The following is a 22,408-nucleotide window of genomic DNA, read 5'->3' as shown; positions in this document are numbered from 1 at the left end:
GTAGATCGGCTATTTTCAAAAGATTTGTATGATACATTGTGAAACAGGACATTCTGCATAATGAGTACTTTCTACTTTTGGTACATTAAGTACATTTTGATACCAATACCTTTGTACATTTACTCAAGTACATTTTGAATTCCGGACTTTTACTTGCAACAGAGTATTTCTGCAGTATTGATACTTTTACTTAAGTAAAACATGTGAGTATTTTTTCCACCACTGTAAATGGTAATAACTGTTTGCTTGGATGCTAGAGGATTCTATATTTTCCATGTAAGGACATGTCCCATATTGACAATACATGGCCTATACTGTACCTAGGCCTACTGTCTGCATTTTGCAGTCAGTGTCACTTCTATGTTCATGATGTCACACTACCTCCCTGTGAATGCCCTAATATTGTGTTATTCCCTAATCCTTTCATGGTGAAAACCTTTGCTCTGTGTCAGATTGCACGTGATTGCTAGTCTATAGCTTTTGTTTTTAATGAATTGTGTGATTGTGCAAAAGGGACTGCACCAATTAACCTGCTTTATACCAGGCATGCTAGTTTACTACTTCATAGGAGTGTCCATGTCTCTAATCTCAGTGAATACCCACAGCTAATCTTGTTTGCAGTTGCTATACTTAGGCCAGTGGGTTACCTTTCAGTGTGAGCCTTGTTCACAACAAGGCGTTGCAGACTGTTGCCGTCGGTGACAATAAATGAAATAGATACCCCTTGGTTTTTTTGTTTGTTTGTTTTTGTTTAGTTTTTTGGTTCCTCTTTATGATGATGGCATGATCCTGCGAAGCACTGCAAGTCTTTGGATAATAACAATCTCGATTTATATATTCCAGGAGGAGAACAGTATAGGCTACATGGCAGACATTTCCAGGTAAGAATGGAACATTGCACTCTCGGCCACAAGCTGGCTTGTGTTGAGAGCTTAATGTTTCATCCATTTTTGTCCTAATTATTATTTCAATATCAATTTAAGGAATATGTTTAACAGGGCCTGTCTACCTCAATGTCCATGGTCAGTTGAAAAAGATTTAAAGATACAGAAATAAACACTACAAGAAAAATGTACAGGTCCATTCGAAACATCACAGAATATTGTGTTTTTTTCCCAGGATTGTATTGTTTTCTTCTATGCAATATAAAACCCACACAGCAGACATTTTCTGCATGAAAAGAGCTTGGAATAATATTCTTTTTTGTAACGACAGCACTTATCCGAGCTGTGTGCAGGAGGGAGCTGGAGAGACTACCTTGAAGTGTAGGCTATAGCCTGGGCTATAACCTCAGCTGCTAAACGAATATTGATTTGGCATAATGAAGCCTGAGTAATAGGAAAACGTTCTCCTTAAGGAGTCTCACTAAGCACATCACGAGCATGAATGCATTTATGGCAGCAGGGTGAAATGATGCAGGAGATGAGCAGACTGTTTCTGAATCACTAGCTGTTTTTAAGCTGCATTTTCACGCTTTTTTAAGCATCATTCATTAAAGCTCTCCATTGTTGGCAGGGGCGATTTCACCTCGTATTCTACTTCACCGTTGACTGTTATGTAGACTCAAGAAGGGCTTTCTCTCAGAGCTGGATGCAAAGTATTGCATGGATTATCTATAATCTGAAGCAATGGTGGGCTTCTCAAATGATTTCACCATCTCAGAGACCCCAACAAGCACGCCCACAGTCTCACACTGTGGTGCATTTTATGATATCAAAAAGTTATGTTAACGATTTGCATGTACAAAGTTGAATATTCAGGAAAATGCACAGTTCAGCTCCCTCATATTCTCAGTGGTACTCGCTCTTTTGTTAAGATTTTCACATAAAAGGATTGCTCGTTTGTTTTCCCCTCCAATATTCCATAAATTAGCTTAGCCTGCAGGGCAAATGTCCAGAGGTTACTTAAAGACAGTGTTTAATTAATTGGAAAATACTCATTTTAATAGTTATCATCCAAGTATGAAATGTCTGCGTTCCACGCTCAAACATTAATTGCCACCCATGGGATTTCCATATTATGTGTTAGAACTGCTGGGACATTTCCTATGTGAGTGAAAAGGCTTGGCCAACAGATTCATATGACAGGAGTAAGAAAATAGCAAATGCGATAGCCTACTGCTTATATTTACTATTTTAACTGGTGATCCACGGCAATTTGGGAAGCTTTTCGTTTATTGGTAGACACTTGGAAACACTATTCCTGGTTGTATCCGTGTCACCAGACACCAGCAACCTACGCCACTGATTGAAAAGGAATTTCATGTCTGTTTTCCTTAATCAAATATATTTACTCTCATGCACAGATAACATAAACCACGATGTCCCATGAGCCTACAGGCGCGAGCCCACAGCCACAACAGACAGAGGATGGAATCTCTGCTTCTCTGAGTCATACCACTGAACCCTGTCTCTCCCACAGTGAGGTGACAAAAGATGCTGATGCGAACGGTGTGGATCCAATTCAAGATGAGGAAGTGCTTAGTGTTGAACAACACGTGACACAACACCAGCAAGTACTGAGTATAGTCCAGAAGCCACCACCAGGCAGGGAACTGATGTGTGCAATACATGACACCACTCAAGTCCAGAAAGTGCTTTGTCGTCTTGTGTGGTATCAAGAACACGGCCAAGACTGTCAACAATCTTCACACCAACAATATCAGAATTTGCTACCTCCCATGGATCAAGGTTCTACTCCGGATCGAGACCTAGCCGTTCCTCAGGAAGAGGGCCGTGAGACCTTCTTAGCTCCACGCATGGCCTTCCCCACAATCCAGGGTGTAACGTCTGGTGCAGCTTGTGAGGATGAAGCATGGGAGGCAGGTGGCAGAGCCCCAGCCCGAATGATCACTCAGGCAGATGAGGTGAGTAAAGAGACAATGCCTGATGGGAAATAATATGCACACCACCTTCTCTAATCTATATTCATGGTTTTCAACTGTTCCACTCCACTCCAATGTTGGCGATGCCAAATGTCTTCTCTTCCTCAACCTCTTTGTTTTCACAACTCACAGGTAGCCCTTAGTTTCTTCTTCATCTTTGCCGGCTTTGTTCTTTGTTTAAGCGATATCTCTGATCAAGTTCAAAGCCCAGCTATCCTGTCAGCCCCCCCTATCTGCTCTATTTTTTCTGCTTCATCAAAACCATTTTCAAACTCAACTGTACTGTATTTTTCTCTATTTTCATATTTTACAGGGGTATGTAGGTTTAGAGTCAGAATTATGCATTCATGTCTTCCTTCCACATGTCACATCTCTGGTTTGTGATTAACTGAACATTTTCAATATGGTATTTTTGTTCATCTCGAACTGTTCTCATTTCCCAGTGTTCTGGATATCAGGAAGATAAGTTATATCATGGGGAAAAAAACAATGTAATCATTTGACATTAATCATGGGACATCTGCACACCAGCATAAATAACTATAGGTTTATTATCACATCTGTGAGAAAATGTATCTGAATATTTTCATTTGTATTATAGGAACAGACCATGCCCATATACAGCATATTTCCAATAGAATATGAAAGAACTAAATTACTTAATATAAATATCTGTGTTATATTTAAATCCCTTTTTCTTTTCTTTTTCTTTTACCAAAGAGAATGCAGAATATAGAAAAAGCATTACTATTGAATAAAATGAATGAAATGAATTTATGTGCAAATGATTGAAAGAACTCTTGAGCACAAAGCACTTCAGCACGTAAAAACTGTATTTATTTATTTACAAACCTGCAAGGCTTAAAGCCATACTGGAAGATTTGGAGGGGGTAAACATGCGAGAATTTAACTCTCTTCCAGCGCTCCTGTGATAGATTCCATTACCCGCCCTTGTGTGTACATGTTCAGTGATCCGAGCCGCCTCCAAATAAGTTTCCTCAGAACCCTCTCCTGACACGCAGCGGAGGAGCACTTAAACCAAATTGACTTCACCGATCTGAATTATGAAGATACTGATATCATGCATAAAGTTATTTACCCCTCAGAAGGATTCGAATAAGTAATTCCCTCAGATCGCGATACGGGGGGAACTAATATGAATGCAAATAGGATTAGGCTACTGCATTAGTGTCTGATAAACAATTTACAGGCCTGAGTGTTCACTGGGGGATACGCGCTCTCCCCTGCATGGGAAATGGGGGAAGATGCCAATCCAGGCAATAGAGAGAGGGACTTTATTCCTCTGCTCCTCCCAGCAAAAAAACATCTTATCATGATTAACCACTTAAGCCCAAGCCGATCTGCAAGCTCACAACACATCGCATCACTATGCATTGTGAGCTTGTAGATCTGTTATTAAACCTTTTTTACTTACATATTTATGAAAATTCACATTTTTGAACATTTTGGATTTTCTTTTTTTTTTCCAAAATGTCATATATGACATGCACATATGGATGCCAGGTTGAAAGCGGTTAACCCCCAAGCAACGGCCATCATTAGTATACCCCAAAGCTATACATTATAGAGCTACATCGTCATTACCCGACATGTAACCAAGCAATTGTCACCCTGTAAAAGAACCAAACATGACCTTTAGAGTACAGGGTTCACTGTTCATTTTTCAGATCTGATTTGTATGTGTGTGGGAGACTTACAAGTAAGTTAATACGACAACCAAAAGGAACATGTCGAAAAGTTGTACAGTATGTCATAGTCTCTGAAATGTGTTGTCTCAAACCTGCCGTTTCACAGATATTGTAAAGCTGCACTCCATACATTTTTAGTGAATAAAACGTTGGTTCAACCAATCTGTATGGCAGAGTATGTAAATATAATAGAACTAACACAACTGCGGTGGCTGGATGTGGTCTCCCTGCACCTTTTAGATCTTTTGCTCGGGTAGGACCACTGCTGGTTGACAAGAGGTATTGCATGAAATTCATAAGGAAATATCTCACATTCCTAAACTTTCCTAAAGCTCTCTGTTATAGCTCAACACTAGACTATAAAAGTTATGGATTGCAGCTTTAAGTACAAGCCAGGTAAAGTTTTTTCACGCATACTTTGAGTGTATTCTCTTTATATTGTTAATGTACAGTAGGGTGCACCACCAAGTTGCTTTAATTGATTCATTCCTTTTCTTTGGATATATGATACATCTCACACCTGTCTCTATACCACATGGTAATTCACTTGTGTGAATGTGCTTGTTAATGGCACGTACGTATATGGCACTAACATAGCAGGGTGCTTCTTTGATGATACCTATTGTGATAGTCACCAGCACCAATTAAAGTCCCCTCCATGTCATGTAAAGACCCCTCCCCACACACACACACACACACACACACACACACACACACACACACACACACACACACACACACACACACACACACACACACACACACACACACACACACACACACACACACACACACACACACACACACACACACACACACACTTGCATAAAATGGACTGGACATGCCTGACGTGACGTCCAATTGCCGTTGTTTGGCAATGGGTGGACATGCCTGCTGACACAGTACGCAAATCGCTGTTGTTCAGCACCAGTTGTCATCAGCACAAATCACTGTTGTTAGGCACCAGTTTCTGATGTGCGTGATGTCAGACCAGAGCCTGATCAGTGAAAGAGAGAGAGGCAGGGAGAGAGGGAGTTTTCTGCTCGTATATAGGCGGCAGGGAAGCTCCGCTGGATTTGAGGCCAAATAGGAAGTCATTATCAGCATGCAGTGCTAATTAATAGCCCAGTAGATGTCGCTATTTCCCCTCCTGCTGGCTGCAGAAGCATTTTTACTCCATTCAAGTGAATGTGGTTTATAATAGATTTTATTACCTTAGTAAACATTTTAATGAGTACTTTATGTTTTCAATCGTTAGTTAAGTCTTTTATCAATTAACATGATATGCGTTGAGTAAATTATGGTCCTATTCATTTTAAAATGAATCTAGGGCTTCTACTGGTTCTACCGAGTGAAGACCCGCCCTCGCTGAGGTTACAGCCAATAGCAGTCGTTTCCGGTTGCTTTTCGGGACCGAAAAAGTGTCTTCAAAACGTGTCTGTAGAAACCAATGGGTCACGTGACTGTTCCCTTCGTCCATATTCTTTACAGTTTATCTATGGTATACGCAGTATATCATAATCATTCTATAAGCCACCAAATCTCTGCGAGCAGAATCTCTGTCTGGGGGAGCGATAGACCAAATCAGTGATGGGTCGTTCATGATCGATTCGTTCAAACGTTTTTTTGGTGTGTGAGCTAAGGCAATTGGGAGGGGCTTATGCGTCCAGAGAAATCAAAAAACATGTCTGAGGAGGAGGCACAGGATTTCCTGCGTCTCTGGTAGGTCTATCAAACACCTTGAATGGTAGGCTGGGCTTCGTGTCACGTTTGTGGGGGAATTCGTTGCCCAAACTTGACACTTTGGGCAACGCCTTCTCGAGGACCACGCAAGTTGAGAGCGATGTAAATCGGGAACGAATCGATGCAAGTTGGGAATGCATGCCCCAATCCGTTTATGCAATACCCGTTGTACTTGTTGTCAGAGTACCCATTGTACCAGTTCTCAGAGTACCCCCAGTGCAGTACCCACTACTATACGACGATCGACTAAATATGGCGATACAGGGATCCCTAATGTCATTCAAAACTGCTGACATTGCGTTGATGGGCATGCGCAAATGGAGTTCCATCTGTTTGCATATTTCTGATTAAATAGATTATGTTAAAAAATGTTCACACTTGTTTTGGCAATGTAAACGTATGTTTAACATGCCAATAAAGCTCCTTTGAATTTAAATTGATTTGAGAGAGAAAGCCATCGGTGTGTGTGTGTGTGTGTGTGTGCGTGTGTGTGCGCGTGTGTGTGTGTGTGTGTGTGTGCGCGCATACGCGTGCGCGCGTGCATGGCTGTGTGCGTGCGTGTGTATGTGCGTGCGTGCATGCGTGTGTGTGTGTGTGTGTTTTGCGACAATAATGGCTGGAGAGCTATAATTAGCTCTCTGGGGACGTCAGTCCTCAACAGTTAAAGGACAATCAGAGCTCTAGATGTTAAACTGCCTCTGCTGTCTGTTGCCAACTGGGGCCTAATTGTCCTCAACAGGCCCAGGCAGCCAATTCATTTTGTTTCCCACAAGATAAAGATGAACACTACTTTCAGGGGAGGCAGACGGACATTTTGTTGAGTTGTAAACACTCTCTCATATGCTAATTTGGTGGCACCCTAAAGCCATTTGAGAGACATGAGCCCAGATTGAAACTGATAAGTCGTAGTTTGTATCACAAACAGAGCTTACTGGGAGGGTTTGTGTGGTTGTTTTGTAACTATTCCTGGGATATCACCTTCATTCAAGTCGTAACAATAAATCAGGTATGGAGGTTTTGCTCGTTCCTGTATTGCGTCATACCTGATTTATATCACCATGTGTGAAAGAAGCATAATGATACAATGGTGTTCTAACTGAAGGAATTTTAAGATTGTATGCCCTGAAAATATGCACATTCTGTATACTGTATATGTGTACACATGCCATTAAAATGAATGGAAAGCATAATGATATGATGGTGTTTTGACTAAAAGGAATAACAAAGAACATCCTTATTCCTTCCTCAGCTCATGAGTGCAATGTACAGTACTGTATATCTGCTACTATGACAATCGGGGTGTGTGTGTGTGTGTGTGTGTGTGTGTGTGTGTGTGTGTGTGTGTGTGTGTGTGTGTGTGTGTGTGTGTTTGCGCACGCTCGCGTGTGTCAATGAATTTTGGCTTTGAAATGAAAAGCATACAAAAAATATAAAATATACAACCTTGAGAACCTTACTGTACACTGTATGTATATTAATGTAAATAATGACAATTGATTTGATTCAGAAAACATGCACATGGGAGGGTACACCACTGGTAGATGATTGTTAGTAGCACGGACCACATGATGTGAGGCCCAACATCATAACCACTCCCCAACCGCACGCACACACACACACACACACACACACACACACACACACACACACACACACACACACACACACACACACACACACACACACACACACACACACACACACACACACACACACACACACACACACACACACACACACACACACACCTCACACAGTCTAACTAAAGCAAACATGCCTAAGAAACAAGCGCATGTGGGTAAATACATCAAGTGTGATATGATTTGACATGATTATATTATTATTATGTTATACTCTAAATATGGGGTTCATTTATATATACATTTGTTTTGCTCTATGTCAGCTCCGACGACCACCACTGGCCCAACAGGAACAAATATTGTTACCACCAGCGCCAAAACAGAGGCATGCAGACCTGGCAACCCCTGTGCCCACATTGCTGTACACAGACCCCACAAGTCCCAGCTCCAATGACGGAGGGGACATGACCTGCTCTGACCTCATGTCTCTGAAGAGTGACACAGTATCCCTGGCCAGCGAACCAGCCTTCTCCAGGAAAGTGAGTGAACCATGTCTCTCACTGACATTAGCAATTAGCTTAAAGTGATATTTTACTTAACTGCAGAACATTTCCATCTATTAGTGGACGTAGGGGAGTCCTAGAACTTTATTAAGGGTCAACTGCGAAGATTGGCTGCTCTGGAGAACTGTACTCACTTTCATTTTTGACACAAGTATTAGCAACCAACTTAACCAATCACTTCCCAGACTCTGGTGGTCAAACTGTAAAACAAATGTAGGGAAATTGTGGGTATGTAAGTGTTAATAACAGCAACATACAAAGTGATACCAACTTTACCACACCGTATGCCTTAATCATAGAGATTAAATATGCTTTACAGTACTATGAGAATCTATATTATAGTATGGTTTGCTCCATATAAAAAGTGATGGCAGGCACACCAAATTCTGTCTCTCTTTAAACAGAACATACTGTACGTACCAAAGACGAAGTCAGGCTTTTTGGAGGCATTGAACCACTTTGAAAAGGCTGGTTTGACCTTTCAATGTCGCTCAAGATCATGCTGTCTAATAAAAGACTGTATGTGACTTTCTATTTGTTGAAAATAATAAATGTAATCATGTAATCTAATGACCTTTGGTAATAATTAATGGAAGACTCATATTCATGCAACTGTTTTCTCATAAAGTTGCTAACAAACAGAGAAACCACAAAAAACAGTACCCTTCTACAGATAACAAGAAGAACATTGGCCCCGATTCACTAAGAAATGTACGACCATATTTTGATCTTACCGGCATTTAAGACAATATTTTGCATGAAGAAAATTGTCTTAAATGCCGGTATATCAAAATATGGTCGTAAATTGCTTAGTGAATCGGGGCCATTGTTCTTAAGGTAGCTCTGCACCGCATTAATTTCGGCCGCGTTAAGCATTGGAAAGCGCCTGTGGCCGAAAATCTGTTGTCGAATGGGCGGTGTGCACAAGGTCGTGTTTGGTCGTAAGTTGTAGGGAAGCGTCGAAAGCCGACCAAACATACTCAGTGCCGTCGGTAGCAGCGGGGTGGTGGAGAGTGGAGAGAGAAGGGGGGGTTTGTATTCCCTCCTGATTGGCTAAGATTGGCATGTAAAGTTTACCGGAGTGGCTTGTTTTGAACAAAATGCCTCAAATCATGAACAGTGTCCGATTGCCCTGAAGACCAAGACCTATGCTACTCCAAAACATTGACGTTGTCTATTGCTCCAATCTTGCATCTTCCAATCTTGCATCACAAAATACGCCCTGCCAATTTTATTATTTTACTGTCGAAATAGTATTTTTGGATGGAAAAATAGCATTTTGGCTACCTTCCAACGTGGCTGATAGCGAAATGAAACTAATGCTATTATATTGCGGCTGGTGGCTAGTGTTGTTTAACAATCGTTGTGTACCTGTAGCCTATCCAGCATTGTAGACCACAATAAAATGACGATGAATGAAAATGTTATGATATTTATAGTTGACTTGCCACCTCAAAAACCAACCTCGTCCTTGATCAAATCTTTTGCTCCTCAGTCAATCATGATAGGTCTTACAGAATACATTTTTGTGGTTAGTCCATTGGTCTAACTGAAGTAAAGGCAAAGCCATGAGGAATAAGTGAAGCTCCCAGACAAAATAGACCCCCATCTTGTCAAGATGAACCCCCTGAACTGAACAACACAGATACTCCCCTCTTAACAAAACATTCATGTTCCTCTGCAGGGCTATCGAGTTTCATTATCACAGAGAAAGGACCGCGTTCTCAAGGGGTCATGCAGGGAATATGGAACCCCAGTGAATGAGCGTCAAGGCTGTAAGCGTAATCATAATTTCCTTGACCTCTTGCGACCCACAAAGGCTTTGACAACGTGGGGCACGGTACAGAACAGGCGGCTTCTTTCACACTGGCTGCCCGCTCCAAAATGGCTTTTTCATTTCTCAAACAATCATATTGCAGAGACTCTGAATGGAAGGGCAGATTACATAAGCCAGGGGTTCTTGGGGTGGGATAAGTGCTTTTGCTGCTGAAACACGGCATCGTAGTGAACATTTTGACAAAGCCTGCCAGTCTTTCCACCCTCATTAACTGTACTGTATCTCTCAGACTAAAAGTCTTATTGTAATAAATCAATTTACCTGAAGAAGGTCTATTGATCGAAACGTTGCTTGAATAAAGTTGTCCCTATTGTGCAAGTGTAGACAGTGTGCAGGTCATTTTATATACTGTATATATACGTCTGATCCCTGCCTATGCACCGTCTCTGAGCTTATCAGGTGTGATAAGGCTTTGTTTCCAATAAGTCAATTTACAAAATGCCTTAGTTAGGCTCTTGTGGTAATGCATTAGTTACCACAAGAGCCATTAGCTGCATCACTTCTATATTACTATTATTATTATTTTATGTTATTCTTTGATACACCTGCTGTTACATTCTATTCACAAAGGGCCTGCTCAAGTTTCTTTATAAACAGAACTAACCCTTAATCATCATCAGTCATGACATATTTACTTCGGCATCATAAAAATCAACTGGCATTACTGTAAGAAAGTACAGCAAAATGGGTCAGTAACAAAATATTGAACCAAATAAATCTGTTGGAATGGGATTAAGAAGTCGAGTGTGCTCTTAAGTGGTATAGCTTAGTCCCGCCTCAGTGAAGGAGACTCCATCAACCGTCATTAGAGAGTATGAAGAAACTTCTCACTTGCATCTCTTAATACATTTTCTCTTCGTCTCACTAGACTGTTTAGGAACATTTAATTTTCAGACGGAATTACTGAGTCTTGACTGCAGGGCTGCCGTTTGATTTGAGAAGAGTAATTAAAGAGGAAGTCCTGTCCTCATGGGTTTCTGGCTCGTTACAATAACTCATTTATCGCTGGAGGTGTTCCCTCTGTAAATGCCTTAGACATGGAAATTGACTACAAAGACTCAGAGATTATAGAACAGACACTAACTGGTACAACATCCTTTAGTTTAATCTTTGAGAATTGCCCTTTTCTCATTAATGTCGCTAATAACCTTAATCAAAAGAGCTGAAAGCACAGTGATAGATAAGACGGCTTATCAAATTGATTGGCCGATCAAGGGATTGTCTTTTGAGGCGCTTGATGAAACATAAACTTTGGGGAACAAAGATTAGGCCTATGTTGTCTAGTAAAGTACTCGTATACGTTTTAGTCTTTCTTTTTGTTTCTAATTGAAAGTGGTGGCTACAGATGAATAATTAAGGAGATAGGTGATTGATGTTATCTCTGCTTGACGTGATTATGAGTGAGGCTTAAAATAATTATTTTGATTGAAGGGGTAAAGGGCTTCATTAAACGACTAACGATGCGAAAAATTACGTCATTGGATAGCCTATCATCACTGTTATTCAACACAGGCTATTGTCTCTGTCTTTAATTGTGCACCTCTTTCTTCTTCAAGCCACTCTTCAGTTCCAGCTATTCTACAAACTCTGTCCTTTTAAGTTGCATCTCTTATACTGGCTCAATGCACCATGTAACATTTCACTGCTGCCAGTTTGACGGAGTGGCCCGTAAACGCCACCAATTAGGATGGGAGATTGTTCTACAAAAGGGACACCCCTGAATGGCCATAAGAGGTTGGATACCCCCAAACACCAACGCCCTCCCCTCAGCTCCCCGCCTCGGTAGCTGTCAGTCGGCTCTGAAGAGGGGGGTTCATTGTGTAGGAGGCGATGGAGAAGAGGGAGAGATGAGAAAGGGAAGGGAAAGCGAACCGTCCGTGTTTTGACAGGATGAATAGACGGAGGAGTTGAAGTGTCGGGGCAGGCTGGGAGAGGGCTTTGTTATGCTAAGAGATGGTCACTTTGTTCCAGAGGGCAGAAGAGCCCATTCATGTCCCCTCAACACGGAATAAGTTGATTTTATTATCTTGTTGCCTTCCTTCTATAGCCAAGGTTGTGAAAGGGGTATTGGATGGCGCGGGGTGGTGGTTAGGGGGTAAGAGGGCAGAGGTCACCATGAGTGGGTTAGCTCTGCATTCCACTGTATTGTGAATATCGCCCTGTCTGCTGAGAATGGCCTAATGATGCCATTATCACCCTGAAAACTCACTTAACATAGTTGTGCATTTTGTGTTGTGATGTTTTACAAACGTTTAGCCAAGACAAATGCTTTGGGTTTATCTTTTACTACCACAGTGCTCATCCCACGTGTTGTTTGTTTAGATTTCAGTCATTTCACTAAGAGAGAACTAGCCTAGTGCAGGTGTTTTCAAACTTTGTATCACAAACCCCAAATTGCCTTTCATTATGCTATGGACCCCATTTCAAATTACTCTGTCCTCAAGTCCCTGATATAAGGCATTTTGGTTTAAATACAATTTGAGACAAGTCTCACTTCACCCTCCTCCTCTCTCGCTCTCCAGGGAATACTTTCCCCTCTTCTCGACAAAGCATTGCTATTGTGCCCATTTCACACAGTGAGTAGGTGTCCATCATAACACTGGGGGTCTCTCTGCATCTCACTGTGCGGGGAGAGGAAGAGCAAAGGAGTAGGTAGTGGCAAAGCTGGGTGAAGCAGTTGTCTTTTCAAATCATTCTCAGGGTTTGTTTTAACCAGCATAGTACTACTTTTGTCCGGTGGGATTTCAGCGTGCACACCGCCCACCGGACACAACAAGGAGTAGTAGAAAGTTTAGAGACCATCACAGAAAAGTTCAATTCATTATATTTTCCCCCATGACTGACAGCTTTCCTGACACCATATAAACTGCTCTAGTAAACCCAGCACATATAGTATTCCATGTTGTGTAAAAACAAATGCCAAGAATTACTTGTAAATTCTGTTTGACCCATGTCTGTGCAGATTGCCTTCCAGAGAAAGCCAAGGACTAAACCCACATCACTTACTCTCCTAGAGCTTTTCAGTCTTTCCCTGCAGTAAATCACAAACTTTCCCAAGAAAGGTCCAGGGGTCCAAAATACAGAGGCACAAAACTAGTCGGTCGTGTCCAAATCCTCCATATGTCTCACTGTGAGCCCTCCCCAACAGAAGCTGTGTGGATCTGTTTCCTGTTTTTCATCGCTGAGAGAAATCACACAAAAATGCTAATTGTGAAACAGGGAAGTGCTTGAAACGAAGGAACCGGGAGACAATGACTGTGAGGAGGATACATGAAAAGGATTTATTCATGTATCCAGTGGAGAAAATGAAAGCATAAATCAGACAATCGAGCACTCCTCATTAACAAGTTTAGAGAAGACCTTTGCAATCTGCTAAGACTGACAATAGATGGTAAATAAAGATGTCAGGTTGGGAGATGAAAGGAGCTGCATCTTCTGAAGTGTGTTTTAGAGAGCCTTATGAGAATTCCCACAGTCTTTTTAGGATTTTAATTGATTCATTATGTATTACCCCTTACCTCTCCTTCGGGGAGGTTCATGCTCAAGTCTTCGGAAATCTTATATAATGACTCACGGAAAAGAACAATTACATGACAAGAGGTTCTGTGCTGGCAATTTCATTAAGATTATTAGACTGTTGTTTGGTGCCAAAAACATACAGCGCCATCGTGTGATATCCAATGTAAGAATTCTATGGCTGATTGAGAAAAGAGAGCATCACCCTAATCCAGTGGTTCTCAAACACGTGACGCACTGTGACACAAAATTATTATCGACCATGAGACAATTACAATACAGTCCTCTATATATTGATGTTGTTTTTTGAGCTTGTCAACCGATCGCCACGCGGTTTTGTGTGCTGAGTCATTGAGAGTCAAATGCCCGATGTTCCCTTGATCACCAAAGCTATGACTCTCCCTCTTTGAGGTAGTCCATTGATAACTTTAACTCTTGTTGTGTTGATGCAGAGTGGAGAGGGCCAAGATGACGACACCACAAGTGTTGCCACGTCTTCTGTCACGGTAAGATAACACAGTGGGAATGCTATATTTTTCTGTTACTGTGGTACAGTAGAAATGTATTCTGTACTAGATAGAATGGGGGGGTGGAGTATGTAGACAGGAATGTACCTTTTTCTGTTTAATGTGTGTGTGCATCTGTAGGTGTGTGAGAGTTTGCGTGTGGTCTGGTGGGTTTATAGGTGTGTGTGTGCATATTCGTGTTCTCTGTCAGTGTGTGTGTTTATTAATGGATACAGTATGTGTGTTTCCGTGTGAGAATTTGTGTTTGTGTGTGCCGCCCAATGTGCCCGTGTCTGCACAGGACGCACACACACACACGTGCATGCATTAACGCGTGATTCCAACTCCCAGCAGTCACAATGTGTTAGCACCAGGAGCGCAGGAGGGCCATCAGTAAACACACAAACCAGGATGAAATGGAGCCTCTCCCCCATCCCCCCCCCACACGCTGTTCCCATGGCGATATCCCATAATCACTGCCGTCCTCCCGCATGGCAGGACACAGAGCCGTTTGCTTATTGGCTGTGACAGCCTCCTACGACTGGCTGACTGGAGGCAGCAGGGGTCCGAGAGGAGGCTCTCGCAGCCTGTGGGGGACCTGCGATATTTTAACAACGAGAAGAAAGATGAGGAGGAAGAAGAGAGAGATAGATAAAGTGTGTGTGTGACAAATGACAAATGTCCCCACAACAAGTATAATAGAATTTGACAAATAGACATTGTGATGAGGACCATTTTCCTGGTCCTCACAAGGGAAATGGATGTTTCATGGTAAAACGAATAATAAAGAAGCATTTTAGAGTTTGGCTTAGAATAATGAAAAGATTCAGGTTGGGGTTATGGTTAGTTTTAGGCATTTTAGAGGTCAGGTTTAGGGGTTAGGGTTGGACTTAACAGTATATACTGTATGCCTGATTTATGCTTAGTTGCGTGCCGGTGTTACACACTGAAAATAGCCAATCTACAAGCTCACAGCGTGCTGTGCTGTGACACGTTTGTGTTTGGAGCTTGGAAACATGAAGTTATTGAGTGGTACCCATGATGGAATACTTAGATATCAGAAAAGTGAAAACATAGTTGAATAATAGAATAGGGAGTATAATCCCCACCTCTTTGTATGTGTACTGCATAGCAATAAGTCATATACTGTTAAACAAAACAATTTGTAAATATATCTTTCCTTGACAGTTTTTCCCCTCCATATAACCAAAGAAATACATTTAATATACACCCTCTTAACATTTGCAGACCTTTTCGCTGATAGGACGTGGCTTACGAACGTCTAGCTGACTGAAACATCACAGAAGTTCATCACAGCGATGAATGCACAGCCAGAGAGAATGTGACAGGCTTTTATTTACTTTTTTGAAGTTAATATGAAGGCACCCAGTGACCTTATTCATTTACACTATTTCCCTTCTTCTTTCAGCCCTTTATCATATTTCTCTTCCTCTCTCCCACTGTCTGTTTTCCACCCTGTGTGTGTGTGTGTGTGTGTGTGTGTGTGTGTGTGTGTGTGTGTGTGTGTGTGTGTGTGTGTGTGTGTGTGTGTGTGTGTGTGTGTGTGTGTGTGTGTGTGTGTGTGTGTGTGTGTGTGTGCATGAAATGTGCGTGCGTGCGTGCGTGCGTGCGTGTGTGTGTGTGTGTACTGTATGCGTATGTATGTGTGTGAATGTGTATGTGTATGTGTGCGTTGTCAGGCTGAAGGACAGCCTCCCCCTGCGAGTGGTTGAGGCTGTGTAATTAACATGGAGGTATCAGGTAAACAGCCAGGGATGGCCTGGCAGGCCTCTGATTAAAGGCATTGGGTGGCGCTTCACAGCATCCTGCTGGCCAATAAACACCACTAATGGCATCAGGAACCCCGCGCCGGGGCCCTGGGCCCCGGGCGCCACACCTAGAGGACATCCAGGACGAAAGTTGATTTGTGAATAATGCTAGCTCATGTTGCAATGCTTGCGGGGATATTAGTGTAATCTGTACAGCGCGAGCGCGAGGTGTTGGGGAAGGTTACTCACTGTTTTCAGTGGCTGAAACTAGCTCAGGGCCATGTGGTGAGATATTTATTCAAGGGTATTTCCTCAGAATGCTGTAATGTACAGTAGCCTACAATGGCAGTTCAGGTAATATACTGATACTCTTTCCTTCTCACAATGTCTCCTGCCCTGGAGAATAAGACATCCACAATATTGGGAAAATAAAAACCTGATTTATACGTCATTGTACAACTGTGTCGCACAAGAGGGGTGAGGTAGAGATGATGGTTTGGACATGTGTGGAGGAGGGATTAGGGTACATTAGGAGAAGGATGCTGATGATGGAGGCAAGGCAAGAGGAGAAGAGGAAAGCCAAAGAGGAGGTTTATGGATACTGTGAGAGAGGACATGCATGGGTGGCTGGAGTGACCGAGGTAGATTTAGAAAACCGAAAATAGCCAGTCGAGCAGCTCACGAGGCGAGGCGTTGTGAACTTGTAGACCGGCTATTTTTGGAACACAACACCATCGTACGATGGTGTATAAATTAAGTGAAAAAATATGGACTGTCTGTACAGCATACAGAGGCTTTACTAAGTCCAAACATCATCTGAATTTATTGACATTGTCACCTGTCCTGTTCTGTTTCCTATGGTATTCACCCTTGCTTATCTTCTCTCCACCAAACTCTTCTCTTCTGCATCTTAAGTCCTTCTTCCACAGGGTGCAGATGGACCCCATGGAGAAGGCCTGGCTCCGGAGCTCCGTCCTGGGAAACAGCTCTGAACAGCGCCAGCTCCTCGCCCAGGACCCAAGTCTGGCCTTAAAGAAGGTACAGGCTGAAACTACTGCATGAACATACTGTAGATCCCTTCACTAACTACTGCGTTAACCCTATACTACACACTAAACTCTATATACGGTATACACATTCATCTATCAGTAATAACGGGGGAGGGAAGGCTGGTTCTTGGTTATGAACAGGTGCTTGTAGTCATCTAATGGTGTATTTACTATGAAGCTGTGCACCGAAAACAGCAGATCGACATGCTCACAACTGTAGATCTGCAATTCTTTGTGTGTAACACCAGTGTACAATAATTTATAATCCTGTCTTTTGGATAATGCACACGCTGCAAGCATACGTACATACATACGTATGCACATGCGCAACAAATGCATAAACTCACACACACACGCACGCACACACGCCCGCGCACACGCACTCCCTCTCTTGCACGTACACAGTGGCTGTACTGACACTCCGCAGAGCTTTAGAATCAGATAAGAGGCCCTGCGTTGATGAAGAGTTGATGAGGATCTAGGCAGGCCATTGAGATGGGACAAAACTGGACAGCAAAGGTTAGCTTGAGCCCTTATCGGTCAATCACATTTAGCTTTGTCACTTTGTTATGAATTGAACTGGGTGACCAGACCTCTGCAAACATGCCTAGGCCGTCATGTCATCACTTTTTCCAGACATCACTTCCTTTGTAGACCAATTCCACCTCTAGGAAAGCGGTTAGATTGAGGGGATGATATCGCTGACCTTGTTTTTGATGCTGTTCGGATTTAGGGAAGAAAAGAAAAAGGATATCTAAAAGATTAGCTTGTGGTTTATTGGTTATTGAGCTGTTGGTTGTGTTGTTAGGTTTGATTATTGTTAAGGACAAATCGTATTATTAGACACTATGCCACGATTAGATTGGATTCAAACCAAGAACAGTTTGAACAGTTTTTGGAAAGTGTCATTTTAAGTATACAAAAATTAACCCACACGTGGGAAAATTGTCCATTTGTACACCTGAGTGAAGTCAACACTCTTTTTACTGTCAAAGTATTGTGATTATGTGGTACACAACTGAGTCACCGGTTTTACTATTATTACTATTGATTGGTTCTTTAACTCCAGGTTTTTATAGTGTTCACTGCACTACATTTACCATCCCTGGTATCATATCGTTGCTGTCGGGTGAAAAATACGACGAAAAAAACGAAAAGATACAAGATTTCTGCCCAACAGCAATGATATTACTGTATACAATATTGCATGGCTGGTAGTGTTTGTGTATTCTGTTTGTAATTGTTGATGCTTTATGAATGTAGCTCTTCACCTTTTGCTTGTAACATCCACCCTTTCTTGTTTTTTGCACTCCTAAGGATTTTGTCACTGTAAGTATGTCTTTATGTTCTTATGCACATACCGAATACTTAAGGTTCAGATTTAAAACAACGAATTCTACACAACAAAAGTCTTGAGGTCTTTGTCTCTGAAACAGCAATTCCAACATATTATACTCAAAAACTACTCAGTTAAAGCCTGGCACAAACGTCACGCGAAGCCCAGCACAAAGGTCACTCAAAGCCTTTTGGCACATTCCATCAACGTGTCATCTGAAGCTCACACCCCAAATCTGTGTCCATTTGGTCTATCGCTCCCCGAGTTATACTCCGGACAGAGATTCTGCTCACAGAGATTTGGTGGCTGATGATGATGAATATTCACCCCTTTGACAGGTTTGACTCTTGTATGCATAGCATACACCACTGGTTCTCAACATGGGATCTGGGGACCCCCAGGGGTCCTTGAAGGAGTTCCAGATGGTCCCCTGCTAAATGATTGATGGGTGGACTCTTAAGGGTTTGTAACTCACAGAGTGTACACTCTAAGAATTTTACAATGTAGATTTGGGTCCCAGAGTCAGAGGCCAACTGTTGGTAGGCTGTTGCGATAGACCCTTATGGATCGATTTGGTTACATTTGCACATGCTCATAGTTAAATTTGCAGTGTAGATTTGGGTAAAAAAAAAAAGGTATCAAATGGAGGTCCATGGCATAATGCATATACAACTGTGAGTCCTTGAAATTAAAAAGGTGGAGAAAGAATCACTGATACACACCAAGCTCAATACTTCTCTACCTCTTCATACTTCCCTAATCTGCCAACAGGTTTGTGTTAATTCCACCTCCAATGGCAGGTCAAATCAATCCCTCACCACTAAAACACAATATAGAACACACCAGAGAGTTGAGCAGTTAGGGGGACAAAAACAATGGATTTAAGGAATTAAAATGCTTAACAGACGTAAACGAGATGTTAGTAATCTATAGAAATAAATGAAGGGGGATGAGGAGAAGAGATGTGAAGGGGAGGTGTGTTTTTGTGTGTGTGTGTGTGTGTGTGTGTGTGTGTGTGTGTGTGTGTGTGTGTGTGTGTGTGTGTGTGTGTGTGTGTGTGTGTGTGTGTGTGTGTGTGTGGGGGGGGGGGGGGTCTCAGTACTTCCATAAGGGAAAGTAATGATCCTATTAGTTTGGGATAAGAGGATGCTGCGGCACAAGCAGCAGGTGATGAGGAGGAAGATGGATTAGATAGCCATAATACTCCATCAGGAACAAAGGAAAGAAAGGATACATGTCCAGAAGAGGTGCTAGATTATAGGCAGATCATATGCATTAGGCCCAATTGATATGATTTTGTATCTCTGGGAACCCAATCTACACTGTCAATGTAACTATGGGAGAGTACAAATGTGAACACTCTGAGTTACAGACCCATAAGTGTCTTATTTAGTTCCTAACTATCAATCATTTACCTGGGGACCTCCTGGACTGCCCTCAAGCAAATATTCCAAGCTTAGATATAAAAGAATAAACTACACCTACAGTAGTTTGCTAGGGCACAAGATGACTGTTGGCACTTCAGAGCACTGAACTCTAGGAGTATCCTGAGCGCACACCAGGCGCTTTGCCTGAAGAGATGGTTTGTCATGGCTGAAGATGAGGAAGTTATGGCTCAATTCAGTGGCTTGTTTGGTGCAGAGCCTTGAATTAGAGAGTTGCGTCACCTCTGGGGCAGAAAACAGTGCCGGTCACGTGGTTCATGTATACTCGAAAACGCTCATAGACTCCAGTGCATTCCGTAAAATTCCGGTTCAGGGCTTTGTCACTATTTGGCTCCTCGGACTGGCCCGATGAAGTGAACAGACAGTGACACCTAAATTGTCACTGCATCATCTTGTTAACTAATTAGACCCTATATGCTTTGTTGACCGGGGTCCACCAAGGGTCTATACTTGGACCCTCCTTTTTTCCACTCTACACCAAAAGTGAAAATAGCCAAACTACTTATACTGTATACATATCTCACAACACATTGCATCTGCTCTGCCAACGTTGGCTCTACACGGCTCTCATCCATACAAAAGGAAGTTGGCCAATCAAAAGAAAGTGGGCTTTTAGGGAGAGGGCCTTAAAGAGACAGGAGCTAATATAGCTTGTTTCAGACAGAGGCTGAAATGAGGGGCTGCATAAATTGCCAGTATAAGATAAATATGGAGTTTTTTTTACTGTGAATTATGCAAAGCTATATCCTACTGGAGACCCAGGATACAAATAGAATAGCTGGAAAAGAGCATAATGGATCTCCTTTAATATTATTACAAAGTAACATTGTTATTTACATATTCCTTGTCATCGCTATTTGGAAAATCCTCTTAAATGGTAGAAACGTTACTTTCTATCACAGCAATAATGTTTCTGTTTGCCATCTTTGCACTCTGGCTAACCAGTTCTCATCTGTAAATTACAAAATAATTCTGTGCTTTGCCACGCTCTGATGAAAGTGTTCTGTCAGACTAGATTAGAACATACACCAAACACACTCCAAATAAACAAAAAAAATAATAATTTACCAGCTGTTAGCTTAGAGAAAACAATATCTTCGTCTCTCAGCACATAATACTCAGCTTGTCCCTCCTCAACATATTGTAAAATGTTAAGAATTGATATCTTTGAAATTATTTTAACAGAGGTGCAGCCAGTTTGCTGTCCCCTGCCAGTATGGATTACCTTTGTTTATCCTCCATCTGTCTGTAATCCCCTACACAGACTGAACAAGGTTCCTTAGAAACTTACTTAAGAAAAATACACAGAACATTAATTTGACATTGACACGATTGCAACATCAAGTTGCCTTCTACGTACCTTCTAAGATGCAACGTTTGACATTCAAGATACTTCCATATCCACGTAATATGTTTTTCTCTTCCACCTGTGACTGTTCAGGGAATGACCTTGAACAGTTTGATAACCTTGTGGTTCATGTGTATTAATAGGTCGTCTCAGATTCCATCCAATAATATTGTCTTTATATGTGACAGTAATAATGGTAATTATAATAATAATAATGATGATGATGATGATGATGATGATGATGATGATGATGATAGTAGTAATAATAATATTGATTGAATATCCCTTTCCACCTGTTAATCTGAACGACCCTGTGGAATCTACGCCATGCTGTATGCAAAGGGGGTAAGTTGTCTTTTTTCTTTTGGTTATGTTCATACTGATCATCTAAATGTAGGAAAGCAATTAGGAAAACAACAACACTTATCCAGCAAGCACAACACTGTTTTTCACCTCATGTGTGATTTATACTTGTTTGCGCATTGTGTCGCACACTTAAAATAGCTGCTGTACAATCTCACACAACACAATGTGCGCATTGTGAGCTTGTAGATCAGCTATTTTTGGTGTGCAACACCGGGGCGCGACTAAGTATAAATCCGACTTCAGCCTACCCATCTTGCTTACAGTTATAGAGACTTGCTGGTGTCAGATATTAGGATGTCTATTCAGGCGTTGAAACTGTGGAAAGGTAATACAAAATGTAAATGGGATTCACACGGGATGTCTAATATTCTGGCATGTTTGTCTGCGAAAACCTAACAACAATACTTTGCAAGGCATGTAAGCTGTCTCTCCAAACGGCATGACAGGTTTGTGCAGCCAAGCACTTTACTGTCTACTCACACTATGCTAAACACTGTCCTACGCACACAATGTCGTTTTTCAGTCCAGACAGTGTTGCGTTATTTTTAACATGCAACTTTTTTTCTCTCTCTGTCTCTCTCCAGGCGTTGGTATTGAGTTAATATTAGCGGTTGGACACTAAGGCAGGGGAAGTAGAGTCCATGCTAATTAGTGAATTGTGTGATTTCAGCTGTTGATGTGTCCGAATAGCCCAGACGATGGCTTGGGAATGTGTAATGATATTGTAATTACATGGTAATTAATATTTGAGCAAACA

The sequence above is a fragment of the Gymnoscopelus microlampas genome (assembly GCF_963454915.1).
Source record: "Gymnoscopelus microlampas genome assembly, chromosome: 6".
NCBI classification, from domain to species: domain Eukaryota; kingdom Metazoa; phylum Chordata; class Actinopteri; order Myctophiformes; family Myctophidae; genus Gymnoscopelus; species Gymnoscopelus microlampas.
The sequence above is the reverse complement of the archived record's forward strand: the minus strand, read 5'-3'. Positions refer to the sequence as shown.